We start from the raw sequence: 7,617 nt of genomic DNA on the forward strand, positions 1-7,617 counted from the left end.
CTCCTCTACTATCATTATTTATAGACATCTAGTTATTCAACACAAGTGTGGAGGTCCACAAAGATTTCCTAGAGATCTGAGCTTGCTTTACCCAGCAGAGCTGCATCAGAGGATTGCTGGACCACGGGCATAGTTACCAGGTGTTTGGAAGGGTATGCTTTGATCTAGCAAAGGGGGGTCTTTTGCCCTGCCCCTTGGCATTCCTTTAAAAAGCCCTTTAGAAGAGATGGAAGGGGCTGGTGGATAAGGATCCAGGCCCTCCCTAGCTATCCTGTGTTTCTATCTGTTCCTCTCCCCTCCATCCTTCTATCTAAATATTTATCACTTCTCTCTCCTCAAGAGTACCCTCGGGTAAAAGTGGGAGTGGTCTCCCATACATAAACTAAGTTGTTGCTGTGTGCTAGACACTTTGCTTAGATGACAGAAAAACAGAAATTAGTGAAGTATTTATTCTACTCTTTTTTTTAAATTTGCAATTTTTTTCTAAAATGAGTTTTTGTTTTGTTTTGTTTTGTTTTGTTTTTGCAATACAATTCAATTCTACATATCAGCCATGGATTCCCTTGTTCTCCCCCCTCCCACCCCCCTCACCTTCCCCCCAGCCCAACCCCCATTCCCACCTCCTCCCGGGCAAAGCCTTCCCCACAGACTGAGATCAACCTGGTAGACTCAGTCCAGGTAGGTCCAGTCCCTTCCTCCCAGGCCGAGCCAAGCGATCCTGCATAGGCCCCAGGTTTCAAACAGCCGACTCATGCAATGAGCACAGGACCCGGTCCCACTGCCTGGATGCCTCCCAAACAGATCAAGCCAATCAACTGTCTCATCCATTCAGAAAGCCTGATCCAGTTGGTGACCCCTCAGCCATTGGTTCATAGTTCATGTGTTTCCATTCATTTGGCTATTTGTCCCTGTGCTTTATCCAACTTTGGTCTCAACAATTCTCGCTCATATAAACCCTCCTCATTCTCGCTAATTGGACTCCCAGAGATCCACCCGGGGCCTAGCCATGGATCTCTGCATCCAGATCCCTCAGTAGTTGGATGAGATCGCTTCTCGGCCTTTTGGCTAAGATCAAGTGTAGTATCTGTTCTTATCAGTTTATTCTACTCTTAAGGGACTCAAAGAACAGTGGAAATCTAACCACCATAAATATATACTATAAAGGGTTCATCAGAGAAGACAAACAGAATAACTAATTCTTCCCTGATATGTAAAAAAGGAGGAATCTGGTGAGTCTAAAGGAATGCAACCGATCAGAAAATGCTGAGAAAGTTTATTTCACAGACAAGACCAGGTCAGGAAGAATTTATAGTTCTCATACAACCACATTGTATTGGGGCACTGTAAATAGGAAAATCAAAACACTACTTTTAGGTTAGTTTAAATTATTCTTTTTTTAAAAAGTGCTCCATAGATCACTGTTGAAAACTTGCTGTGTTAAGAAATCAATGACCCAGATTTTTTACAACAGAACTTTTTAGAGTTTCTAAAATGCAAACATATATCGTGAGTCTCTATTAATTGGGTGCTACAGCATTTGGTGTGAGACTTACCATTCAGCCTTTTATCACAACAGCAAAGTTCCTGACATGGAGTACAAACAGGGAAAAAAAGTTTGCTTGAGCTCATAGTTTGGAGAGAATAGGAATGCTCAGTTCTGGCAAGGGCCCCATGGCAAACGGCAGATTGTAGAGGAATAGGCCACCCAAAATCCAAAGACCTCTCACTAGGCCTCACCCCATAAAGGCCGCACTACCTCCCAAATAGCACCACCCTGAGTATCAAGCCTTTAATCACAGCAGGCCCTGGCAGCAGACTCAGACCAGATCTAACCTGTCTCAATTACTTTCCTATTTCTGTGAAGAAACACAATGACTAAGACAACTTACAAAACATTCAAAGTGGGGCTTGCTTACAGTGTCAAAGGGTGAGTGTATGACCATCATGGAAGGGAGTATGGCGGCAGGCAAATAGGCATGGTGCTAGAGCAGTAGCTGAGAGCTTGCATTTTGAAACAACAACCACAAAACAGAGGGAGGGAGAGAGAGGGGAGGAATGGTGTGGGCTTTTGAAACTTCACAGTGACACTGCCAGTATCAGATCTCCAACAAGGTGACAAGGCTAAACACTACTTCTACCAACTGGGAACCAAGCATTCAAACATATGAACCTATGGCAGCCATTCTCATACAAACCATCACACAACCTACAGCACAGGACATTTTCCAAACTTATGTGACCTGGGACTTCCTTTTCCACAGTACACCTGAGATTGTTTTTTGACATCTAAAACATGAAGCTATTGTCCAGAGAAGTCATTGAGGGGTGTCAACAGAAGTGTAATGAGAACAACATGCACATGTAGGTCCCTATGTCCTCTGGAACACAATGTAACTCTGTGCCACACTTCCAGCTTAGCCCCCTCTTTACCTTTATTAGCCTACCCCTGACTCCTTCTCTTCATATTTATGCACTACAGACAGTCTGGATGTGCATGTGCTTATGTCTCTTGCTTCTGAGCTCTTCAACAATCTCTTTGGAAATCTTTGTCACTCACTCATATTTTATGGCACGCCCAAAAATATGGAAGCAGATTAGGATTGAGATCACTGGCCACTGTTTGCCAGAACCACCCAAACGTATGCTCCATGGTTTCCCTTTCCTGACAATACTTTCTCTACATTTTCAGATAAAACTTTTCCTTACCTATCTTTCCTATTCTCTCTCTCGCTCTCCCCCTCTGCCCCTCTCTCTCTCTCTCTCTCTCTCTCTCTCTCACACACACACACACACACACACACACACATGCATGCATGCAGCAGAGGTTTCCAAAGCTTTTCTCACCCCACACAAATGTGCAGGGAAAAAAATTAGCTTCTTTATTTTGTCTGTAACAATTTAATTTTCCTCATTAGCACCCACCTGCTGAGGGTAATAAGAATTGAGTTCACTCCTCTCGTGTAAATGAATCTAATTCTCTTTGGAGACTGCTTTCTTTTTTTTTTTAATAAATGTCTGCTCTCTCTCCTTTTCTTCCCCAAAAGGACAGCTAGATCTAATCATGTTTTCTGTGTCCTCCCAAGCAGGAAAAAGAGGCCTCAGATTTACATGCTTAATCTATGCTTTTCTCTGGGCTGGCAATCATAGCTGTAACTAAGTCAATTGACTGAGGGTCTTTCTGCTTCACCTGGGTAGAAATCTTGGAGAGACTAGAGATTCTTCAAATGTTGCTCTTCAGCAACTTCCATTGTTCTCAGTGTCTGACAGTGAGCTGCCACTGAGCAGCAGGTGGAAGCAGCTTTAATGTCACAGATTTTGTGCCAGTCTCACGATCATTGATCCTATAAGTGCCACAGTTCCCCATGTAGCCTTTGGATATCAAGACCCTTAGCCTTACAAGTGTTATAGTCCCCTGTGCAGGCCTAAGGTATCAGGAACCTTAGCTTGACAAGTATCACAGTCCCCTGTAGAAGCCTTGAATATCAATATTCTTTGCCCTTGGCAGTAGCCACAGTTAAGGCTCACCTGGGCACTAAGAACCTTGACTTTGGAAGTTTGAAGCTCTCTGGAAATTTCCTGGTAACCAGAAATTTCAGTTTTTCTTCTCTGGCTCCTTACAGCCTTCTCCCATCCAACTACTAACCTGATTGGTTTCCAGGATTAGATGCGGCCTGGTGTATTCAGGGTGGTATGACTGTAGACTCTTTATAACCTTCTAGCAGCTTCCTCCCGCCTCTCTCTCTCCTTGTCATCTCTCTTCTACTTCTCTTCTCCCTGCCCTGTCTAGAACTGTTCTGTTCCTCCTTCAGTTGTTAGTAGCCAGTCCAGGACCATTCTATGTACCTGCCTCTGTTAGGACAGCATTCAGAAGCTAGAACGCCATGAGGGATGTTCAGGAATTGGGTACCTGGGAGCAAAGGGTATCAATGCAGATATTCCCTCCCACTGGAGGGAATCTCTTGGGTGAATGCCATCATCCTCCCCCTGGCCAACCATACCCCACAACCTCAGCAGTCCCTAGAGGCACAAGCACCACCTGCACCAATTGGAAGAACAGCAGCCTCCCCATGAACAGCCCCCTCCAACAACATCAGCAGACCCTGTAGGCACAAGTGCCACCATATCATTTGGAAAAACAGGTACATGCAAAACCTACACCACTTGGAAGAACAGACTCCAAACCACAGGCACAACCTACACCAGTTGGAAGAACAGACACCATAGGCACAAGTAAAGCCCATACTAGCCAGAAGAACTGGACAATACACCAAACCCCCATAAACCTCAGCTGAGACAACCCTACTTGAACTGACAACCAGCCAATCACCAGAACCCTTGGCTATTCAGGCCAAAAGATAATAAAGGAAACAGGCAATAAAGGAACAAAAGACTCATCCAACCAAGACATCTGAAGAATCAATGGTTATGCCTATAATTATCTCAAGCCCAGATGGGTAAACAGCAGTATAAGAATACATTCAACAACATAAAGAGCAATATGGAACCACCAGAACCTAATGTCTCTACAACAGTAAGACCTGAATATCCCAACACAAATGAAGCAGAAGAAAATGATCTTAAAAATAACTTTATGAAGATGATAGAGGCCCATAAAGAGGAAATGAAAAATTGTCTTAAAGAAATTGAGGAAAAGACGAACAAAAAATTGGAAGAAGACTTTAAAATTAAAACAAAGGCAATAAAGAAAACACAAACTGAGGAAATTCTGGAAATGGAAAATCTGGGTAAACAAACAGGAACTACAGATGCAAGTATAACCAACAGAATACAAGAGATAAAAGAGAAAATCTCTGGTGTTGAAGATATGATAGAGGAAATAGATTCATCAATCAAAAAAATGTTAAATCCAATAAATTCTTAACACAAAACATACAAGAAATCTGGGATACCATGAAAAGACCAAACCTAAGCATAATGGGGATCGAAGAAGGAGAAGAATTCCAGCTCAAAGTCACAGAAAAATGTATCCAAAAAATCATAAAAGAAAACTTTCTCAACCTAAAGAAAGACATACCTCTGAAGATATAAGAAGCTTACAGAACACCAAATTGACTGGGCCAAAAAAAGAAGTCCCCTCACCATGTAATAATTGCTATAGTCTGCAGGACTATACAGTAGGATTTCAGTTGATAAAGCAGAAGCAACTCACCAGAATTAATGCATTCTGATGAAGGAGACCCATCCTCCAAGGAGTACTGCCTTTTGTATTATGCCTGTTCTTACAGCGAATCTCTTGTCAAACCAAAGCTCTCCTCTCTTTGAGTTGGACCCAATTCCCCCCAAAAAAGATCCAGCAGTGTATAAATTACTGGGCACAATTTCTCCCATATGCTGATGACTTCCACCTTCAGCAAGAGAATCTAGTTACATAGTCAACAACATTGGTTCCCACCACCTAATCTCCACTCTGTTCCCAACATTGGTTCCATACTCTGAGACAAACATTAAAAGGTGGCTCCCCAGCACTCGGGAGGCAGAGCCAGGCGGATCACTGTGAGTTCGAGGCCAGCCTGGACTACCAAGTGAGTTCCAGGAAAAGGCGCAAAGCTACACAGAGAAACCCTGTCTCGAAAAACCAAAAAAAAAAAAAAGGTGGCTCCCCATGATTATCTCCCATTTGACAAGACATGTGGTCAGAAAGGGAGTCTTTCAAATAGATCACATTTGGGACCTTCAGAGATAAAGGGACACCCAAGCTCATTTGATTCTAGTCCCTCCTGATTAGGGAGTATAAGCACCCTAAATTCTCCCACAGACAACTTGGGAAGTTCTAACCCCCAGCTCTACCCTAAAATCTATTAATTGCCTACATCTACTCTCACCTCGGTTTATTAATACAGGATTTTAACTTAAGAATGTAGTATCATGCATGAACTCCACTTCTCTCTTCTTAAAATTTAAAGCCTCATAAATCAGCTTTTCTGACTCTTAATGCTGCCCAGGCAGCTTTCTGGCCACACTACCCTGGGACAAAAATTGCTGATGGTGTCATTAAGGATAATTCTTATCTGTTTCTTACTTGTGAGAAAAAATTCTAGCTCTGTAACTTTGTGGTTACCAGAGAATAGCCTTTGTTTTGTGTGTGTATAAAAACTGAAAAACTTTGCAGCATGAGAAGATTAATTAGGCTGTTGCCATGCAATTCATAAATAATATAAGCCTCTGCTCTGTTTTTATTTGGGTCTGAGCAGCTGCAGGACTGGGCAGGATATAGGAAAACTTCCAACTACATTTGGCACCCAACATGAGGTATTGATACACATACACCTAAAACAGCTTAAAGATTCTGAACACACAGAAACAGAGCCTTGCTAGGTTTCCTAGTCTCACAGTCTCATGCCAGTAGCAACATAGACTTGTCTCCCAAAAGCTGCCTGTGAGATGGAACTGGCCACCAGTCACCATGAGCTAAGCAGCATGGTAGATTCCCACTGCAGTACACAGTGGTATCTCCAAGCCATGTAGTACACTGCATGGTGGATTTAGCTTTTGCTGGTACAAAAAGAGGAGGTTTCTGGGTTACACATTGTTGGATGGAGGTATGGACCCAGTGCCTCCCAGAGTCAACAGATATCATGGCTCTCAGAGCTGGCAGTGAATTACTCCTTACTTGTTGGAAAGCTGAAGTGGGTGGAGTCATCAGCCAAGACTGCTGCTTCTGTCCTTGCCACTCTAAGTTTAAAGCAATAGATTCACAATAAGACAGAGTCAGGTGCAATAAACCTCTAAACAGTTTACAATGTGTGTAAAGATGTACATAGGCTTGGAAGAGAGAGAAAAAGAAATATATGCAGTTATATACAGTTATATAAAGAAATAGATAGTTTTAAAAAATAAAGTCTTTAAAGAGACAGTAAAAGTAATATAAAAAAATAAGCCACATAAAGATGGATGTTAAACAGAAAATCTAGATTGTGTTGTCTTTGGGATTTTTGACTACAAAAAGACATTTGATTGTAAAGGCTGCTAAGTTAAACCAATATATATACTTTAAAGGTATCTTGACTTCAAAATTTGTGTCTAAGGATACATTGCTTTAAAAAAGAGGTTCTGCTTTTGTTTTCACAGAAGATGAGAAGCTATGGATTGCTTCTGGGCTAATATGGTCTGATCATTCAAGACCACCTAAGAGGTCTCCAGATGATCCAACATCCAGAACAGCTTCAAGGTAATTGGCTTAGAGAATACAGTGTCACAGACTACTCCAGTCAGGACTTGACCATAATCTTAAAATTTTCTTTGTGTTCCCATAAGACTACCAATGCCCACAATCAGCAGAAAGTAGCCTAGAACACTATGTCCACATTCCCAAAAAACTAGATTATGGATATTTGTCTTTGTTTAGAGATTGGTTACAAATTGTTGTTGGTCATAGTCAATATCTAAAAGAAAAAAGGGGGATGGGATGTAGACATGATAGAATGAAAGGGTAGATTATTGAATCTACTTTTAAAGAGCAACAACTTGTTTCAAATGTTTTACATGGCTATAGATTTTACTTTATTGATATAAATTTAAAGTTAATTTTGTTACACTGTATGTATATTTCTACTCATGTTTAAGGTATTATGTCTATGCAGCTCATTTGAAATAATA

At 41.6% G+C, this 7,617-nt stretch overlaps 1 non-coding gene across 1 annotated transcript; it reads left to right on the forward strand.

The window, feature by feature from the left end:
- The first annotated feature begins 1,045 nt into the window (after positions 1 to 1,045).
- On the forward strand, positions 1,046 to 1,239 carry LOC128111389 (U2 spliceosomal RNA). The gene has a single exon (XR_008218630.1). It is a non-coding gene; the product is annotated as a U2 spliceosomal RNA (small nuclear RNA).
- The last annotated feature ends 6,378 nt before the right edge of the window (positions 1,240 to 7,617 follow it).

Source organism: Peromyscus californicus, unplaced genomic scaffold (genome assembly GCF_007827085.1).
Source record: "Peromyscus californicus insignis strain IS unplaced genomic scaffold, ASM782708v3 Scaffold_15__1_contigs__length_86483966, whole genome shotgun sequence".
In the NCBI taxonomy this organism is placed as follows: domain Eukaryota; kingdom Metazoa; phylum Chordata; class Mammalia; order Rodentia; family Cricetidae; genus Peromyscus; species Peromyscus californicus.